The sequence below is a fragment of the Prionailurus bengalensis genome, chromosome D3 (genome assembly GCF_016509475.1).
Source record: "Prionailurus bengalensis isolate Pbe53 chromosome D3, Fcat_Pben_1.1_paternal_pri, whole genome shotgun sequence".
Lineage (NCBI taxonomy): Eukaryota > Metazoa > Chordata > Mammalia > Carnivora > Felidae > Prionailurus > Prionailurus bengalensis.
In genome coordinates this window covers 40,318,848-40,340,030 of record NC_057356.1, presented here as the reverse complement: position 1 = coordinate 40,340,030, position 21,183 = coordinate 40,318,848, and the positions used below count along the sequence as shown (strand labels likewise).

Here is a 21,183-nt window from a genome sequence, read left to right as displayed (position 1 = left end):
TAAGACATGGTCTCACGACAGAGGAAGCTCTCGCTATCCCCATTTGCTTGATGGTAAGACTGAGGCTCAGAGCAGGTAACTGAAGTGTCTATACAGCTACTAAGTAGTGGAGTTAGCATAACTTACCCCGCACTCCCCCAAACCACCTCTATTCACCACCATTAAACACCTTGTCCATGGGGCTCTGGGTGGCTCAGTCCCCTACCCACCTACTCTTGATTTTGGCTCAGGTCATGCTCTCACGGTTTGTGGGATCCAGCCCCCCACACCCCACTTCGTGCCCCCCCCCACCGCCACCTCGGGTTCTGAGCTGGCAGCTTGGGATTCTCTCTCTCTCCCTCCCTCTCTGCCTCCCCCCCTCCCCAAATAAATTAATAAACTAAAAAGAAACCACAAAAAACAAAAAAACAAAACCACCTTGTCCAATAAAGCATAATGCTTCCCAGGAGAAAATGCCCCCAAACGGCCCCCAACACAGCAGTGTGCCCTTGTAGGAACCTGACAAAGGTGTGGAGAATGAATGAATTCGGAGTGGTCAACAAGGGGTGCACCGGCTGCGTCTTTAAAAACACTGCAAAAAGGGAGGAACTTATTAAAACAAAATACACATGGAAAAATCGCTCCCTTGTTTCAAAATATTTACAGCTGAACATCTCCAGGCCACCCAAAGTGTGGTGGTCAGTGGTCCCGGCAGCGCCGCCTCCCGCTGAGAGGGCGGGGCTCCCAGGAGACGCACCCCGCTTCTGGCCGGCTCTCCCGGTTAGTGTTGGCCGGCGGGACGCGGCCGGGACAGCCGTTGCCACTAAAGCCATCCTCCACGGAAACCACAGAGGCCAGCTAACCTCTTCTCCGCTGAAGTAGAAAAAAAGCACGCTTGTGTGAGCGCGGAGGGGAAGGGCAGGGAATGTGGACAGAGAGGGAGGAGCGGTGTAATAACTCTTTAGTCATAAGACTTGCCAGTTGGTAGTTGCTAGTCTTCCAGACACTTCCTAATGCCAGACAAATGCCCCAAGCCTCGGCATGTCTGGCTTGGAGATCTATTCATCTGATAGCAGCCCGGCTCTTGCGGGAGAACAGAGGTCTGGGGCCCGCAGCGCTCGGCTTGCTAATCAAACACAACATTGTTCTCAGACGGAAGAATGGAAAGGTTTGTTTCAAAGTCCCAACTTTTTTTTTTTTTTTCTAAGAGGCACCCAAGTTGTTTTAACAAGTTGCTACAAAACTTGGGCTTCCTGAGGTGAGCCTGTTGCGCACAGAGCTTGTACTGTACCAAAATCCAGGGAGGGAGGGATCAGAGTTAGTCATTAAAAAAAAAAAAAAAAAAGAAAAGAAAAAGCCCCAGGCACTTCATGCCTGGAAATGATGTAACAGGCAGCCACTCCTCTGTTAGAACTACAACCAAACAATGCTCGGGCAATCCGCGGCAGCTGCTCTCCAAATGTCAGCGCCAGCCCGGTCCAAAGAGCTTGAAAGGCACCAAGCTGGAGGACTTTGTGCTGTACCTTTCTCGCCCACATTTTCCCCAAGCACTCCCAGGAACCTGGCAACAGGTAACGTGGCAACCTTCGCCTTGTAAAATGGCAAGTGGCATAATTTCAGAGAACAGATGGATGCATTTTTTTTTAAAGCCAGCTGCATCTCCCCCCGCCCCCCTCACCTCCATACCCCGCCCCTCCTCCCCCCCCCCCCCCCAGCCAAGAGACTGGAGAAAAAGGTATTGCTTGCGGGCAGCCCTACTCTCGAGTGCCGCCTTGTGGCCAAGATCGGAACCTCAGCGAGGTACTTGGAAATCCGCGGCTCAGCTCCAAGGTAAGTCACGCTATGGAAAGGGGTGGACTCCTTTGCTAGTCTTGCCTTCCAAAAGAACACAAAGAGTGTTGGTCACGATTCAGAATGTCTTGCTTTTGAACCGATCGCCTTCACAAAAAATCTTACCCTTGCTGCAGCGTAAGATCTCTGGGTTGAGGTTGTGGGTTTTGTTCCGTTCTGAACAGCAGCTAGGGTAACGTTTTTTGTGGTGGCAAGTTGAAAGGCAAGCAAGAACTACCCTAGCCATTTGGTTGGATGGATGGCAGCAAGGATTAATAGCCAAGAAACTGAGGATTCCTGCTGGGAGTTGCCTTTTCCGTTTTTAATTTTTATCTGATTTTGTAAGTTGTATGCAGAAAACTTTCTCTTGCGGGGCGCCTGGGTGGCGCAGTCGGTTAAGCGTCCGACTTCAGCCAGGTCACGATCTCGCGGTCCGTGAGTTCGAGCCCCGCATCGGGCTCTGGGCTGATGGCTCAGAGCCTGGAGCCTGTTTCCGATTCTGTGTCTCCCTCTCTCTCTGCCCCTCCCCGGTTCATGCTCTGTCTCTCTCTGTCCCAAAAATAAATAAACGTTGAAAAAAAAATTTAAAAAATAAAAAGAAAACTTTCTCTTGGGCAGAAGCATTTCTAAGTCTCATCTTTGGCTTCCACTTGGTCTACTTGCAAGGATTATTTAGGATTTCCAGACTGCAGGCCGAGCTTCCTATGGCTTGCAGTACCGGTTTCGCTGTTTTATCTCTGTGTGGGGCAAACACCCACAGAAATGCCGAGGGCATTATTTTTAACCAGTCTTCTTCCTCTCAAGTACTCGCCTTCAGATGTCTCTGATTTGGAGGGATGGCCAAAGTTGTGAGCCGCTGTTAGCCCCAGCCAGTTGCGAGGGCATCCGTTCTTTCTCCCTCCCTGGAAATGTTAGCTGGAAACTAAAGCAAGAGGTTCAGATCAAAGTAACAGTGCTTTTCAGAAAGTTCCATTAATTAACTAAATTAAAGGAAGTTAAATGGTGTTTGGAGGAAAGTCATTTTAGAAGGCCCAGGTCCAGCGACTGAGGTCTGAAGCTTCTAATGTGGACTTTTAATGAAACTTGGCAACAAGCGAAATAATATTAGAAATTGAGGGTTACCATATGGAAAACCAGTTGTTGCCTGAAATCAATCATTTCAAAGGAACATCTTGAAAGTAGACAGACATTTGGCTAGTATTTGCCTAGACCGTTTAATGCTAAAGATTAAAGCCCACGGCTCTGAGTAAGAATCATTTGACCAGTAGCCACGGTGAGTCATAGCCTTCTTAAGAACGAGGCACAAATGTTGAAGTCGGGATGTTGAGAACACTGGGCTTACTAATTTGCAAGGCAGGGCTATTGCTTCCAGAAGGGAATGTGATCAGGATTTCACGGCTCGTTTTCCCGGTCTTTCCAACAGGTGCTGTTGAGTCATCCATGTACATAAGTGACTGCCCTGGCAGTTTCATGTGTTAGGATTAAATTTCCACTTGTTCCATCACTTTATGAAGTGATTTCTACCAATGAATCAGATGTATCACTTCCTGTAGGACTTAGGGATTTTTTTTTCAACGTTGGTCACATTGTGTGTGTTTTTCAAAATTTGTCCCAGCCAATCTGCAGGTTTTCCTGGATGGAATGGATTGTTTACAGGAGGGGAAGATTCAGGGCCCAAGGTCAGGGTTACAGAATTATATAAGGTTTCCTGTTTGGGCAGCTGGTCAACCATCTCCTCAGGTTAGTGCAGACCCGGTCTTGCTGAAGGACAGCATGCCTACGAGGCCTGGGATAGGGATGGTGCCAGGAGTGGGGAAGGAAATTTGTCTTTTAAGCTTCTCTTCAACTAGGTTTCATTTCTTGTCAGATGTCACTTCTCAGCCACACTTGCCTATATTCTCTTAGGTGATTTTTTTTTTTTTTTTTTTTCCTGATGAGACTGAGAAAGGAATTAGTTAAGGATGTAAGAACCACCTGGTCAGCATCGTTGTCCATTTTGTTCACTATGACTACAGTGCTTGGAACATGCATGGCACATAGTAGCACCGTGGTAAAATGCTGGTTACATGAAGGAAAGAACAGGGATGAGAAGACCCCTCCTGGAGAAAAAGAGAAAGGGACGAATAGGAGAGGGAGGTCATCAGGGTAGAAGTAAAATAAATACTCAGCAAAGCCGTTCTCTGTGACCTTGGATACTGCAATAAAATCTCCTGTCACTGATGCCCACCTCTGTCTGGCATTGGCCGAGTGCTGGCCAAGTGCACTTGTGACCGGCCATCTTTTGCCATGAGCTGGTATGCAAAAGCCCAACCTAGTATTAGCCGAACGCAGTTGTTCCTGTGGATTATTCGCCTAACTTCCTCCGTCTTCTGTTTGGCTTTGCCCACGGGCCCTCAGCAAATGGCCATGTGAGGGGCTGACGATGCTAGCTGCCCTTGTCCCACGCAGCTGCCTTTCTTTGCCTTCTCATTATTCTGCTGTTCTCTGCTTGCACAAGATGGATATCCGAGAGCCAAGAACTCTCTTTACCTCCTGGTCTTATTTCATGAGAATTAGTATCACCTGCACAATGGGACCTGGAGCCTGGAATACCAGGAAAAATCTGGAATGGAATCACACAACCAAACAGGACTCTCCTGCCATGTCGTTTGTGTGTCTGGTAAACAAAGGAGCACTCAAGCCTACCTAACCCCGGGTCTGTGTGGAGTAGCTGACGGTAGCTGGGAGTTGGGTATCAGGCACATATTGCCAACTTGTGCCCCTTGAGAAAGTGAGGTGGCTGTGCAGAGTGACCTGTGTACAAATCGGCATAGTTCGCGGGTCCAGTCAGGCTAAGTCCTAACTGAAACTTCCAGCTGGATTTGCTGGGAACCCCTCTGCTCACGGTCAGCCTCCTTGGGCTTTGGAGAAAGGGCAACCCTATCAGAGCCACCCGCTTCTGCTGCCCTGCGGACGGAGGGTCTGGAGGGAGGGCTTGGCCTGGAACAGAAGTTTTTGCACAAGGCAAGCCCAAATCCCCAAAGCCGGGAAAACAGGATGTGTGGGGAAGTGTAGAAGAAAGAAAATGCATCCACCATTCCTTCCTGTTGGTTTCAGTATGATGAGGAATAATTACCTGGGTCTGGAGAGCAGGGCATGTGGGAGGCCACAGGACGCCCTGGTGTGTGTCGTTAGGCAGTTAATTATTCATCCTACTCCATTCCTCTTTCCTCCCTGAAACCCCCCTTTTCAAAGGGAAAACAGGAAAACTGTCTGGGTTAATCCGTAGAATACCGTTTGCACCAGCCCACTCCGCCCAGGAAGGATACCAGCCCGCCACTGAGTCTCAAATAAGAATCAGTGCTTAAAATGACACTTCATTACCCAACTGTGTCCCGGACAGAGGAGGACACAGATCCAGAGAAGAACCTGTCCAGGTGTCCCAAGGGCTCTTTGCCCATCCGTGCTTCAACCAGGAGTTCAGTCCCCGAGTCAGCCTTTACCGTTGATAGGTCAAGGGCCACTTAAAAGCTGCATTAAAAATTCTACTTTACACTTGGGTGTTTATCATTTGGAAAACATTAAAGTGAAACAACCCAGGAAACTGATGAGGCCCTCACTAAAATCTCTATCAATTTACTCTACCTGCCCCCATCATCATCCTTGTTCACAGTATTTAACAGAGCAAAGTGCTATACCTAGAAATCCAATTCCAGAAGTGACCAGGAGGCTGGAGAGAGGGGGCTGCCCATGTTCTCCAGGGTGGAGTCTGATTGGAACCTGAGTTCTTCCCATCTAAGCCTCCTTACTTAGATTCGAAAGAGCTGCCTTATAGTTTTGTCTTTCAGATTCTCCTTTGAACCCTTATGAGAACACCATCTGTATCTAAAAGCCCGTATCTGAAATCCTTGGTTGCATGTGCTCGGAATTCAGAACTTTTTGGATTGTGGGAAGCTAATATACCGGACATACCCCAGGGGGCTAGGGCAGCACCTCTTAATCAGGTGCTCTGACCTGTTTGTCTGCGGGAAGGGGTAGAACAGTCACAATGCAGGTAGCCCCAAGGTCAGATTTTGGCCAATGGCTTTCAGAATTGCAGATGAAGGAATGATGTTTTTAATTTTAAAAATTTTAAAGTGTATTTAGAGAAAGAGAGAGAGCAAGTGGGACAGAGGCAGAGAGAGAATCCCAAAGGGGCTCCACGTTGTCAGGGCAGAGCCTGATGCAGGGCTTGAACCCACAAACCATGCGATCATGACCTGAGCTGAATGCTTAACCGACTGAGCCACCCGGGTGCCCGTGAAGGGATGACGTTTACCCGCTCCTTTGGCAGTAAGCGCCCCAGCTGTGGACTTCCTCCTTCAGAGGCCTCCCAGGCCTTGAGCCTACCAAGAGGATAGCCGATCGGTGGTGAGGGGTGGTGGTGCGCACGGCATTGTAGGTGGAAAGGAGAAATCCAAGATCAGGGTGATGATACTTCTGACATTGTGTCTCTTTCCTCGACCGTGTTGGAGTCCTGGGCGTTTACTGGTTTCACACACTGTACTTGGAAGCATCTTGATTTGATTTTTGTGAAATGGTAACAGGGGTGTCAGGAGAGGCTTTCAAGCAACGTTTCCTCACAAGGTGGGATGCTGTCTACATAAAGCCCAGAATGGGAAAGTCCCATGTGTTCTTGTAGGTAAACACCTCATATCTGCAAGTTGGTGTGGATGTGTTTTCACTCATCTTTTCCATCATGTTCTGCCTCATTCTCATCCCCTGCCCTCAAGCTATAGTTACTTCCCAGCAAAATAAGTAAAACCAACATTCTTCTCCTTGACCCACCATAATTATAATTTATGCTGACAGGAGGGTGGCTCTGTGCTAGGTCCAGGCTGGGGACTGTGCTAATTGGCTACCAAGTAGGATACTTGCCTAAAAGTTGATCTGCAAAGGCACTCTACACTCCCTGAAGCGCTACCTAGCCCGCACAGTTTGAAAATTATTTTCAGAATGTACATTTTTATGCCGCATTTCCAACCCAAGGGATAACAGAGGTAATCCATGTAAGATCTTGAATGAAAGAATAAACCGGTGGGTGGGGAGACGGGTTAGCAAATGGCAGACATACATAGATCAAGCACTAGAAATTTTTATCACCTGAAACAAGCACTGGCCTGCCCCCTGACGCGGATAACATTTTACTTCTCAAAAGGAGCCGGAGAAAGTAAAGGCAAAAACAATTTGATTATTTTGGATGTGTACTGTCATAGGTGAAAGATTTGATCAAGTATCAACTCTTTGAAAGAGCAACTATACCCACTGCAAATCTCCCAAACCAGAGGAGGTTAAATAGTCTGTGTGTTGAATGCTTGGGGCCAGAGGTTTGTAATTTACACCGTTTTAATTAGCATAGCAATATGACTGGTAAGGTGGAGGAATGCGGAAAGACGAGAGGAAACCAGCGCTAGTGTTTGGATCAAAATTAACTACCAATAAAGAGCAGGGAAATGGATCACAGAGAAGGGAAGCGTTTGGATGGCCGCTGCTCAAAGATTCAGCCCATTTGCAGTTGCTGAGACCTTGTCAGGTCTCCAGATAAAGGCGAGGCTCGTCACCCTCAGGCACCTGGCTGAGAGGTAATAAAACGGTTGCCTTATCTTCTAAGGGTAGAGTTAGTCAAACCTCAGTGGTAATTATAGTAAACTGAAATTGCCTGTCATTTACCGCCTCTTCCCCCCCCCCCCCCGAAAAAAAGGGAGGGAGGGAGGGAGAAAGGAAAAGGCTTAAGGCAGGAAACTGTCTCTCTTCTTGGATTTTAAAAGAAAGCAAGCAAAACAGCCAGGAGTTTTCCCCAGGAGTGAGAAAAACAGCCTGGCCAGCCTGCCCTCTCCTGGGGGTTACAGGATTGCTGACAGCTCGGGTCCACGTGATGGTCTAGAAAAGAGGCTCAAGCTGAGGAAAATCCAAGAAATCTTCTTAGGAGTCTTCCTTTCTAAATGTAAATGACTGAGTCAGTGCTTTGCTAAGGAGGGAAGGAAGTCACAATCAGGCCGAGTGACTCATTCAGTGCTGTTAGCTCCGGGAGTTGGATAAAAAGTTTTAGCCAAAGCAGCAACAAATCTACTTTAAATACTAGCACAGTAAGGAAATTCCTCTCTTTCAGGCCGAATGCCACTCGCACAAAAGAACTCCTGTTGACATCTCATTTACAATCTCCCCCAGGACACAGACAAGACCATTTCAATAAACCCGGCTCAGAGACACCTATTGTTCGGAATCTTCAACTAGCAACAGGCTTCCACCACAACCTATTGTTTTGTAAAATAAAGGATTTTGAAGGAGAAGGATTGAGACTGTGGACGCCATGAAAAGAGGAAGGAAAAAAGTCCCTTTGACCTGATGCTGTCACAGAGCGTGCAAGAAGAATGAAGTTAATGGATTTCCATTTTTATAAGAAGTGCGTAAGAAACGCCTGTTAAGTTTCTGAACTGGCGATGGAGAATTCCAAATTTGCTGCCAGCTTGGTGCATCGAGAAGCAAACTCCTGCCCACGGGTTTGCTAAATGCAAAGCCCCGGGCTATACTTACCCTATTCTCAGCCTTACCAAAGTCCTGATAGCCCCAATAGCAGAGCACCAGGTGAGTCTTTGATCTGGGTTGTTTCCCTGGGAATTAGAGCCTGACTGTCTTTTCCAAGTAGAATTTCCAGGCTCAGAGTCCACTCCTCCCCCCCCCCCCACCTCCCCTTTAATGATTTCCTTTTTTCCGTCACCACCATTTTGCTCCCTCTTTGAGTAAAAGGTAAACACTCTCTGGAGTTATGCAATGTGGTCCCTAGATTGTTTTTCTTCGCTATGCCTCAAATTGAGGGATGCAGTTGTATTTACCCCCCAAAAGGGCATTTCTCAAATGCTCCTTATCTTGACCCTCATAACAGGTCTTGCAGTTAACATTACCCCTCTCTGCAAACGATCCCTGTATCTACCCAGCGCAAACTCTGGGCATTATCTCTAATTCCTTTGAGACCTTCTGTCTTCTCTTAAATCTGTCTGGAATCCTTCAACCTCCTGCCATCCAGCTCTCTGCTTTCCTAGATCCTATTACCTCCCCTCTGGAGGCTCACAGCAACTTCCTAAGTCACAGTCTCTCGAACTACCAGTTGTGACTTATTCAGGGGTCATGAAATCCATTGAGGTGGGTCATACGGTTTCACCATTTAAAAAATGAAGTAGATTAGAAAATGTGAGATGTGTCAAACAAAGTAAGTACTGTTTCCTGAACCTTGTTGCAGTGTGTGCGTGCATCCAGATCTGTGTACATTCTGGGCAACAGGAAAGATTGAATTTTGTTTGCCAAGATATTTTGAGAAATGCTCTTCTAATTGGTCTCACTGGGTCTGTCTTGTCCCTGCTTCCCACACTGTTGAATACACTTAGAGCAAGGGTTCAAGATCCTGACCAGAACCTGTCACTCTCCAGCTGACAGGTCTGCCCACAGGAGAAAGTCTTGCATAAAGTCTAGGGCTTTGGAGATTCTGAATAACTTGGTTTCTGCTCACCTTCCAAAAGAACCTTGGAATTCTACATCCTCCTGACGGCTTTTACTCTTAGTTATTAAAACCATCAAGTTCCCTGGAAAGACAAAGGGGACTTAAAAAACAAGGTAAAACAACAACCTTCATGATAGAGTCCTGCCTAGACAGGTCCTGAAATTTAAAAGAATAGTCCTGAGGCACCTGGGTGGCTCAGTCGGTTAAGTGTCCGACTCTTGATTTCTGCTCAGGTCATGATCTCTTGGCTCCTGAGATCGAGCCCCACAGCGGGCTCTGCTGCTCTGGGCTGACTGTTGTCAGCGCAGAGCTTCCTTGGGATTCTCTCTCCCTCTCTCTTTGCCCTTGCCCTGCTTATGTGCACGTGTGTGTGCGCTCTCTGTCTCTCAAAATCAATAAACATTAAAAAATAAATAAATAAAAGAATAGTCTTGCTGTAGTTTGCTACTATATGGAGAGATGTTCAGAGCTCCTTTTCCATATTGGAAGTGAAAAATTAAAGAAATCTGCACATTCCTGACCCCTGGTTGTGGTTATTCAACGAAGGCACATGGGACAGACACAACCTTCCTGAAGGTTCCAAAAAGAGCATCCTTATCCCCCCCTTTAAAAAAAATTTTTTTTTAATATTTATTTTTGAGAGAGTGAGCAAGGAGGGGAGGGGTAGAGAGAGAGGGAAACAGAATCTGAAGCAGGCTATAGGCTCTGAACTGTCAGCACAGAGCCTGACACGGGACTTGGACCCACGGACTATGAGATCATGACCTGTGCCAAAGTAGGATGCTTCACCCGCTGAGCCACCCAGGCGTCCCGAGAGCATCCTTATCCCTTTCTTAGTGCTGGTGCCCTGATGCCTTGACCCATAACCACTCTCAAGGTGAAAGCTGCATCTTGCTGGAATGAGATGTGGCCCCAGTTCTTGCAACCCCTCCCCCATCCTTCCTGATCAGAACCACACTGAAGAAGTCCCTGCTTCTTTGCTGCTTGCCTCACTTCTGTTCTGGAGTCTGGGTTTAGGTAACCTGCTCCATAAAGTAGAAAGTCAACAGAAATTCACCTCTTTAGGGGAAAACAGAAACAAAACAATAGTGATACTGCTCTTTTTTTTTCCTAATGTGATCGATTGTACTCTATAATTTATAAGCCAGTGTGTTGCTTTTTTCTATAAACTGACCAGCAGTAGCTTGCCTTTATTTTGTAGAAAATTTGTCAGAAAATTGTGATAAGAAGAAATTGACTTCAAAGTGCATTCTAACAAAGAAAAAAAAGTCACTACTGTAATTCTGTATAAAAGGTATGTAAGACCCTACTTTGGCATCAGGTACTTATAGCCAAGTGATGTGCTTATGAATGATTTTTATTTTATCTTTTAGGCTTCTTTGAATTCTCCAATTAAAGAGGATCATAACTATTGTTATCATAAAGTACAATCATAAAGTACAAATATCAGAATGCAAATTAAATACACTATTATGTCATCACCGTTGTGATATCCAACTAAATTCATTTTATTTTTACCATATGTATTGCTGTATTTGTTTTTTTAACCATTTGGTTTTGAAGGAAATTTTATGATTACCATTTTTGAAAAAAATAATGAAAACCTCTCAGAATGGTTTGATATTTCACTGTCTTTAAGACCTTGAGGACTACTGGCCCAGAAAATACCGCCAAGCACTGGCATATAATTCCTGATGTTTTCAGACCTAACGATTTATCATTTCCAGAATGCCATCTTTTTATGTCTTTATGCTTGTGGCACACATTGTTGTTTGCTTTCTTATAACCACCCCCCTTGCCAACAGGACCTCAATGCTGTTGACTTTTCCAAGCAGCCATGACTTTGGGGGATGGTGAGCCCCTTCCTAGATTTGGAGGCTGAGTCTTGTTTGATGGGAAGATTGATGGGAATGCTTCTGGGAAGGATCACCTCCATATCCCTTTTCTTCCTCTGGATACTGTCATCACCAAGAGATACCCTGAACTGTGGCTGCCATCTGGGGACCACAAAGAGCATCTGCCTGAGAAGACAACCCACAGTGAAGATGACAGGTGGAAACATGGCAGGAAGCTGGTTTGGATAGCTTCAGTGGCCGCCTTACCTCTAGATTTGCTGTTACTGAGAAAATGAATGCCTTTCCCATCTAAGTCACTTTGATTTTATTTCTAAAATTTTATTTGCTTATTTATTGATTTGGCTTAGAGTTATGCAAATGGATTTATATATGCTAAGTGTCCTTCCTTGCTTGAACACTCCTAGTCATTCATCAAGATTCACTTCATTTATGGTGCCTGGGTGGCTTAGTTGGTTAAGAGTCCAACTCTTGATTTTGGCCAAGGTTGTGATCTCACGGGTTCGAGGAATCGAACCCCGCATCAGGCTCTGCACTGACAGCATGGAGCCTGATTGGGATTCTCTCTCTCTCAAAATAAATAAATAAACAGTAAAAAAAAAAAAAAAAGATTCATTTGTGTTTCATTATCACCTTCTACCCGTCTCTATTATAAAACTCATCACCCTTTGCTTGTTACAGTACTACTCCAATGCTCTTGGATGATAGCAGAGGAGAATTAGCAATGAGGTAGGTCTTTGTTGACTACTCTATATGATTCTATATGACGGGCGCCTGGGTGGCTCAGTTGGTTAAGCTCCGGACTTTGGCTCAGGTCATGATCTCACAGTTCGTGAGTTTGAGCCTCACGTTGGGCTCAGTGCTGACAGCTCAGAGCCTGGAACAGCCTTCGGATTCTGTGTCTCCCTCTTTCTCTGCTCCTTCCCCACTGGTGTTCTGTCTCCCTCTGTCTCACAAAACTGAATAAAAGTTAAAAAAAAAAAAAAAAAGATTCTATATGACAAATTCTGTTACACAGCATATTTCCAGACCAAAATTTCTGTATTTCAAAAAGCTTCTCAGCCTTGGTGGCCCAACTTCCATCATCAATAGTGTGGTGACTGGAAAATGTGGTTCTTCTATTTTTGTTTATTTATTTTTTTATTTTAAGTAGGCTCCACACCCAACACAGGGCTTGAACTCATGACCCTGAGATCAAGAGTCACATGCTCTACCAACTAAGCCAGGCAGCCACCTCGAAAGGCCATTCTTCAAAGTCAGCCAGACCCGCTGGAAATCCTGACCTGCCAATTACGAGCTACGTGACCTCGTATGAGTCAACTCTTTTAGCCCCTGTTTTTTCATCTGCTGAGTTCCCGTAATGGCATCGATGATCTCCTAGTGTAATGGGATAGATGGGGGACGTTTATATAGTGTAAGGTGACACGGTGTGGCTCTTCTATCTGACACAGGAAGTAGGCTCTTTTCCTTTTCTTCTCCTTCCTACATCATTTGATACAACAAAATTCATACATAACAAAAACCATCTTGAAAACTGCCCAAGGGAGGACATTCTATACTTTTCAGATGTTTGCCTTTCTATAGCATGAAGAGCCTTGCACACATGATACGTGCATGAGCACGCATTTTCAGAGGCCTCTCTGTAGTGTGTGATATTAAAACTTCACCTTATCACTCTGGCCTCAGTTCATCAGTTCTCTCTTTGGAGAGCCCTCCTTCTGTGCTCATTTTCAAGGAGGCCTTACACTCTCCCATTGCCACCCAGTAGCCACCTATGAATAAGAGATGCACGGAGAAAATGCAATTGACCATGAAGGTGTTGCGTCTTTTAAAAACCAGAAGCACTTTCCAAGGGTGGGGAGTTGTCGCTCGCCCATTCTGCTCTTTGGCCGGGTCCTTACCGGTGTTGTGTCACCGTACCCCACCCCAGCCCTCTGCAGCCTTTCTGCCTGCACCCCTCCACCCCCTGCGACGCTCCCCCTGCCACTCATTCAGGTCACACAGGGTGACTAGCTGCGGCCTCTGCTGTCCTGAACTTTGGAAGAGGCAGAAACTGTTACGGGTTTCTGATGTCTTGCAGGATGGATCCCTACCAGAGGTTTAAAACTTTTTCATACTCTCTAGAGTTCAGAAAAGACAAAAACAAAAGCGCTTACAACTATGTCTCCCTTTGCCTTCACAGTCAACTCTCATGATCTGCAGCCAGGGAGGGCTGGAGGGCAGGATAGGAATGGGACCTGCTTACTCTAAGTTCAACTACTTGAGAATTTAAAGTTGCAGACTGCTTAAGGCCTGCCCACTCGATTTCCTTCGTTTACTATAGTAACAAGGTAGGATACCAGCCCTAAACATATCCACTGAAATGACCAGAAATCTATTAAGCGACAACGGCTTCGCTTTCCACGCCTGGGAGACGGTATTGCATCACGTTACAAAATACAAGTTTTGGAGGAAGACCTTTGGTTTAAAAGCGTGTCGCCTAGGGACAGTTGCTTAATCTCTTTGAATATCAGTTTCTTGCTGTGTAAAATGAGGATTAGAATACCTTCCTTAGGGGGTTGGGTGGATAAAATGAAGTAATACATGAGAAATGCTCACCCTATTACCCGACATGTAGTAAGTGTTCAATAAATAGTATATAGTAACAGCAACGATGATGTCAACAGTTTCATAAGAGGAATCCTTTCATTTTGTCTAAGCAGCTGCTAAGCCAGGTGCAAAGGGCCCGGGACACTCGGAAGTCACAGTTCCATGTACAGTTGGTGAGATTATGCCATCCTATCTCCGTGGCATCCAGACGTCTCAGGTATCTTGTCCAGTGCCAGGCAGGGGGCATGCGAGGAGACAAAACTGAACCTCAGGCGAAAACGCTGTTGTTCAGTATATTCGCTGGCGGTGCTCCTGTCAGAGATGCCCTCGAGCTTCCGATTTTACGGGACCTTGAAATTCATGGTCTCAGGGGCGCTTGGGTGGCTCGATCAGTTAAGTGTCTGACTCTTGATTTTGGCTCGGGTCACGATCCCATGGTTCGTGGGTTCGAGCCCTGAGTCTGGCTCTGCACGGACAGCATGGAGCCTGCTTGGGATTCTCTCTCTCTCCCTTTCTCTCTGCCCCTCCCCTGCTCTCGTGCTTTCTCTCTTCCTCTCTCTCTCTCTCTCTCTCTCTCTCAAAAATAAATATATAAGCATTAAAAAAAATTGATAGTCATAAAAGTACTTCTGAAACATTGACCATCTCAGACATATTTTCATTTTTGGTGATTTCCCAGATGTTTACCTGAGATAAAAATAAGCAAAACAACGAAAGCTTTTCTTCTGAAAAGATCTTGATGTCTGTCATTTAGTCCATTTTTCTGTCACTAACATAAGAGAGATTCGATCAGGAAGTATGTTGTTGAAAAAAACCAAAACAAAACATTTTGAGCTTAAGTGAAATGTGGGTAGTGCTCTATTTTATAAGTGATTTTGGATATACAATCAATCAAACCTTTCTCAGGAGAAGAAGGTTGGCATTCTGGAGAAAGGAGTCAAAGGGACAGTGTTGGTTGAGAGGGCCCTGTGCCTAAGACATGGACATGAACGGAAAGCCCAGATGAAGCAAAAGTCTTTGGAATTCTTGGTCTGTAAATTGGTAGGTCTGTGATCTAGGGCAGTGCGCTGAAGTATTCTATGCTACATTGTATAACAACCTGTGGAATGCATTCGGTGCTTCATTTTATAATAATCTGGAGAGTGGGACCATAACTATAAGACAGCTGTTACGGTGACCATGAAAGAGGTAGCAGGTGTGAAAGCCCTTTGTAAATTGCAAAGTGCTCTGCAGATGTTGTGGTAGGAACAAAAGCAGTAGTAATAAGAATTATTACTTTTTCGGGAGCCATCAGAGTAATTTTTCCAAACCACAATTCTTTCAGGAGCAGCATAAATTGAGTTGGCCTTTGGCTTCTGTGGAGTTCAGGCTCTGGGGATAACACAAAATATTTTATAAAATTTGCATGAAATCACAAATTTAGGTAAATAGGAGGGGGAAAATGCTGTAAAAATTAATAGGGCCAAAGGGCCCTCTCTCCCCCTCCCATCCATCCCAAAACACTCATAATATTTGATATAAAAATGACATGTCTGGGGCGCCTGGGTGGCGCAGTCGGTTGAGCGTCCGACTTCAGCCAGGTCACGATCTCGCAGTCTGTGAGTTCGAGCCCCGTGTCAGGCTCTGGGCTGATGGCTCAGAGCCTGGAGCCTGTTTCTGATTCTGTGTCTCCCTCTCTCTCTGCCCCTCCCCCATTCATGCTCTGTCTCTCTCTGTTCCAAAAAAATAAATAAATAAACGTTGAAAAAAAAATTAAAAAAAAAAAATGACATGTCAACAAATAGCTGCATTAAAAAGGAACAGTTCTGGGCTCCTGGGTGGCTCAGTTGGTTGAGGGTCTGACTTTGGCTCCGGTCATGATCTCATGGTTCATGAGTTCGAACCCTGCATTGGGCTTTGTGCTGACAGCCTCAGAGCCTGGAGCCTGCTTCGGATTCTGTGTCTCGCTCTCTCTCTCTCTCTGCCCTTCCCCTGCTTGTGAGCTCTCTCTCTCTCTCTCTCTGTGTCTGTCAAAAATAAATAAACATTAAAAAGGAACAATTCTTCCAACATTGCTTAGGGTGAAGCTAAGTAGATTTTATTCATTCATTAATTTATTAATTTTAAGTAGGTCTTGTTTATTTTTATTTTTTAATATAATTTATTGTCAAATTGGTTTCTATATCATTTCTTTATTTTTAAATGTTTCTTTATTTTTGAGAGAAAGAGAGAGAGAATGAACAGGGGAGGGGCAGAGAGAGGGAGACAGAGGATCCAAAGCCGGCTCTGTGCTGACAGTGTAGAGCCCCACACGAGGTTCAAACTCATGATCTGTAAGATCACAACCTGAGCCGAAGTCAGAGGCTTAACTGACTGAGCCACCCAGGTGCCCCATTATTTTAAGTAGATTTTCAAACATAACTTGGAGAGGAGACAGAACATAATTTTTCATATGCTGGATAAATAGAGTTGATAATTTTGGTGGTTTTCAGTAACTGAGTAGAAAAGTTGAGACAGGTAGGTCTACTGTTACCACAGTAAGTGCTAGCTGGGGTGTGTCTATTTTCTTGAATAGAAGCTTGCTTCTAGAGAGACTCTTTTTTTTTTTTTAATTTTTTTTTTCAACATTTATTTATTTTTGGGACAGAGAGAGACAGCATGAACGGGGGAGGGGCAGAGAGAGAGGGAGACACAGAATCGGAAACAGGCTCCAGGCTCTGGGCCATCACCCCAGAGCCTGACGCGGGGCTTGAACTCACGGACCGCGAGATCGTGACCTGGCTGAAGTCGGACACTTAACCGACTGCGCCACCCAGGCGCCCCTAGAAGCTTGCTTCTAAAGAGAGAGAGTCCAGGGGCACTTAATAAACAGGCTCCCGGATGCCTCTTTTTGAATTTGGAGCAGGGAGGAAAGCTGGGTCACAGGCAGATAATCTTTGAGGGAGTTGCTGGGGAACTGGCCTTGGAAATAGCCAGGCGATGAGAGAAAACATCCAAGGGAGACCTTGGCAGGTGGGAGGCAGTGGGGGTGGAGTAGCTAATCTTTAGGGAAATAGGAAGGGGAGCTGATGGCTGAAGGGAGGCCAGGAAAACATTTTTCTTTGCTTTGTCTGTGGCAGAGGCAGCTCTGAGCACAAATGTGTTCCGGAGTCTTTGTCTCCATAGGCAAAGGGAGATTCCCTGCCCCCTGCTCTTCCCCACTCACTCAGCTCCCAGTTTTCCAGATCTCTTTCACTCCGTTTCGTGCTTGCTCTTTGAAGGGGAAAACTCTAGCTCGTCAGATAAATGAAGGTGTTACATTTTTAGAAGACTTCTTGCAAACATCTCTTTCCTCCGGAGTAATACAAATGAATTTTAAAAGAGGGTCTCTGTAGAGTCTGCCTGAATTCCAAGGTGTGCCTAAAATCGGGAACTGGCAACACTGTTCGTCATCGTTCTGTGGCTCTCAAATCGTAATAAGGCCTGGGAAGGGAAGAGCTACATTTTATACTTTACCCGTGAGGGTGCGGAATTGTGCTAAGTGCTTTTTACACCTGACCTTCGTTCCGTTCCGTTTTACAGATTTGGAGACGGAGGTGAAGTTCAGAGAGGCTGGTAAGCTGCCAGAGGTGGGTGCAACAGTATCTCCGTCTGACATGTTCTTCTAGAACAGGTCAGCCAACTTCTCTATAGCGAGTGGTAAATATTTTAGGCTTTGTGGACCATGCGGTCTCTGGTCCCACACATGTAACTCTGCCATTGTGGCAAAGCCAGGCACAACCTGTAAATGAACGGGCATGGCTGTCTTGGAGAGGTGAGCTACATTTGGTCAATCCCCTCGCTGGAGCTTTGCCACTTCCTGTCAAGAGGTGGAGTCTAGTTCCCCTCCCTTTGAATCTGGGGGTGGAGAGGGGGTGTATGATTTGTTTGTGACTAAGGGGGTGTGAAGGAAGTGACACTATGACCTCTGAGGCCAGATCAGAAAATGTGATGCAATTTCTAGCTCACTCCCTGGGACAGCTGCCTGCCTGAAGTCTGAGCCACTACGGAGGGGGTCTAGTTGTCCTGAGGCCGCCACCTGTAAGGAAGCCCACCTCGGCCATGTGGAAAGATCACACAGAGAAGCCTCGAGACTATAAGGAGAGAGAGAGAGAGAGAGAGAGAGAGAGAGAGAGATGCTGAACCAACCCCCAGTTGTTCTGGGCCTCCACCAGACTGCAGGCTGGGAGAGACCCTGAACCCGAACTCCCCAGCACAAGATGTCCCCAAATTCCTGGCCTAGAAACTGAGGAATAACAAGATGGTTGCTGTTGTTTCAAGGTACTAAGTTTTGGGGTGACTTGTTAACCTGGAAATAAACAGAATGTTGCCCTCAAACTAGTGAGTGGCATATATGGGGTTAACCTAGGTTGTCCTGCCACTCCCCCACCCCCCATGTGTTTTTTCCATTACACGATTGCTTCCAGCAGCCCTTTTTTGGGGGAAAAATGTGGTAAAATATATATAAAACACAAAATTTACCATGTTAACTATTTTTAAGTGAGCAGTTCGATACATACATTCACATTGTTGTACAACCAGTCTCCAGAATTTTCGTCTTGCAGAACTGAAACTCTGTCTCCATAAAACAACAGCTCCTGGTTCTTTCCTCTCCCCCTGCCCCTGGTGACAGCCATTCCACTTTCTGTCCATATGAAGTTGACCACTCAAAGCCCGTCATGTAATCAGAATCATGTGGTGTTTGTCTCTTTTGTGACTGGCTTGTTTCATTCGGTGTCTGTGGTGTGTGTGTGTGTGTGTGTGTGTGTGTGTGTGTTTATATATTTGTATATTTTAAGCCTACAAGGGTCACGGAGTCTGACCAGCAAGTAGCAAAGGTTTGTCAAGGAAAAATGTCACAGATTTTAGGTCCTGTAAGTCACAGATGCAACATGTCCCAGGAGGGACCTTGCAGTGGCACTTCCTCTAACAATGACAATTCAGTGTCCTGCCTCTACAGGGCTTTGAAGAAACAGGAACCCATGAATCAAGAATAAGATAAGGCTGTTTGATTTGTTTCATCATGCCTTGAGAATGAAATCACTTTCTATCACCCGGCCTTTCAGAGCATCAAACACAAACACTCGCTGTCTGCTCCTTTATTTCCTCTGCATCTGTGGACTTGCTGGAATTTCTGTGAGCATCTGGGAATTACAGATGAAGCAAAACCCCTTCTGCAGGGGATTAGGTCTGCGGAAGGTGGGCCTTACGTGCTGTTGCTTGCTTACACAGACTAACACTGAACCTTTGGGGGCTACTTTGACCTTCTTTCTCTGCCTTCCTCCCAGCCCTGACCTAAGACCAAAGGCAGCGCTGGGCCAAGGTGCACACTCTTAAAGTCGACGGCCTGGCCTTCTTCTCCCCCACACTCACCCTAATTCTATCTACCCTGCCTGTGACACCAAGATAGAATGGAAGCAACCTTCTGCAATCTCCCAGGGCCCCCATCCACTGTTATGGGCTGAGTTGTGTCTCCTACTCCCAACCCCAAATTCATACGTTGAAGTCCTGACTCTTGGTACATTAGAACGAGTGTATTTTGGAGACAGGGTCTCTCAAGAGGTGATTGAATGAAAATGAGGTCATTAGGGTTGGCCCAAATCCAATAAGACTGGTGTCCTTATAAGAAGGGAGAGAGGCACCTGGGGCACATGTTCACAGAGGAAGGACCACGTGTGGACGGACACAGGGCGAATGTGGCCGTCTGCAAGCCAAAGCGAGAAACCTCCGAAGAAACAACCTGCCCACACATTGACCTTGGACTTCCAGCCTCCAGAACTGTAAGAAAATACATTTCTATTGTTTGAGCCACACCATCTGTGGTACTTTGTTATGGCAGCTTCAGCAAATTAATACACCCACCAACAGAAGTTTCGCAGCCTTGAGGTTGGGACCTCAGCCCAGAAATTCTGAAGGTAATAATCAAAAACTCAAAAGGCAAGAAAGCCTTATAATTCAGTTCCTCTTTCTGCATCTTTCACGAGCGGCCTGCTGGCAGGTTTGGAAGGTGGCGCTGGAGACAGCCTGGAATGAGCAAGCCCAGTGGGGTTGGAGGCTCCTGGCTCAGAAGAGGAGGGACTGAGATTCAGAAGGTCTGGCAAGTATGGGGAGACTTCGCAGGCGTGTTTGGGGCATGGTCTCAGAGGCTCATCTTGATGGACAATTCACTAACTCCTTCCCTATTCTCCCTTATTATCAGCAAAGTGAGAAGGATTGCATCATGCAAATCCTGATACTGTTTTGGTTTTTCTTTTGTGGGAAGGGTGATACAGGATAGGAGGGACACCTGCTGTTCAGCCAGGTGGAGGGGAGGGTGGGGCAGGAGACGGGATAATGGTCTCTAAATTCTGAATCTCTAAGATCTGTGACTATGCTACCTTACACAGCAGTGGGGACTTTGCAGATGTGATTACGTTAAGGATCTTAAAATGGCAAGATTATCCTGGATTATCTAGGTGGCCCCAACGTAATCAGGGCCCTTATAAGAGGGAGGCAGAAAGGTCAGAGCCAGAGAAGGAGATGGTGGTGGAAGCAGAGGGCAGGGGGAGAGGGGAAGGGGAGGTGAAGGGAGAGACAGGGGTAGGCTGGGGGTGAAGGTTTCAAGATGCTATATCCCGCTGATTTTGAAGATGCTGCGGCCACAAGGCCAGGAATAAAAGCAGCCAAGCAGCCTGGAGAAGGCAAGGGAGTGGATTCTCCCCTAGACCCTCCATAATGGAGTGCAGCCCTGTTCATCTATTAAAAATTTTTTTTCTTTAAAAAAAAATTTTTTTTTTAATGTTTATGTATTTTTGAGACAGAGAGAGACAGAGCATGAATGGGGGAGGGTCACAGAGAGGGAGACACAGAATCAGAAGCAGGCTCCAGGCTGTCAGCACAGAGTCCGACGTGGGGCTTGAACTCACGGACCATGAGATCATGACCTGAGCCGAAGTCAGATGCCCAACCGACTGAGCCACCCAGGCGCTCCCCAAATTTTTTTTCTTAATGTTTATTTTTGAGAGAGAGAGAGAGAGAGAGAGAGAAAAGCAGAGTGTGGGTGGGGGAAGGGGAGAGATCGAGGGAGACAAAGGATCTGAATCGGACTCCAGGCTCTCAGCACAGAGCCCTATGTGGGGCTCGAACTCATGAACCTTGAGATCATGATCTGAGTTGACGTTGGACGCCTAACCAACTGGGCCACCCAGGCACCCCCTGCCTGCCCGTTTCAGACTTCTGACCTCAAAGCTATCAGATGAGTGGTGTTGTTTTAAGCCACGAGGTTTGTGGTAACCTGTTACAGCAGCAACAGGAAACCAGTACAGGTGTTACGGATGAAAGTCCTGGAGAACAGCTGCTGTCATATTTAAATAGGCAGCGGTAAGTGCCCAGAAGTGAAATGACAGACAAAGGTAAAGCCTGCATCCCCTAAATGGTGGTTCT

General features: G+C 46.2%; 1 protein-coding gene and 1 long non-coding RNA gene across 13 annotated transcripts in view; one reads left to right on the top strand and one right to left on the bottom strand.

Annotated features, from left to right (window-relative positions):
- DLGAP1 (DLG associated protein 1) overlaps nucleotides 1-21,183 on the bottom strand; it is a 900,656-nt gene that overhangs the window by 75,950 nt on the left and 803,523 nt on the right. The window lies entirely within an intron of this gene.
- On the top strand, nucleotides 803-11,960 carry LOC122470589. Of its 2 annotated transcripts, none has more exons than XR_006293945.1 (4): nucleotides 803-1,809; nucleotides 7,937-8,412; nucleotides 10,506-10,616; nucleotides 11,128-11,960. It is a non-coding gene; the product is annotated as an uncharacterized LOC122470589 (long non-coding RNA). The 2 variants fall into 2 exon arrangements; XR_006293944.1 differs by having other exon boundaries at nucleotides 808-1,809; nucleotides 10,524-10,616; nucleotides 11,128-11,959.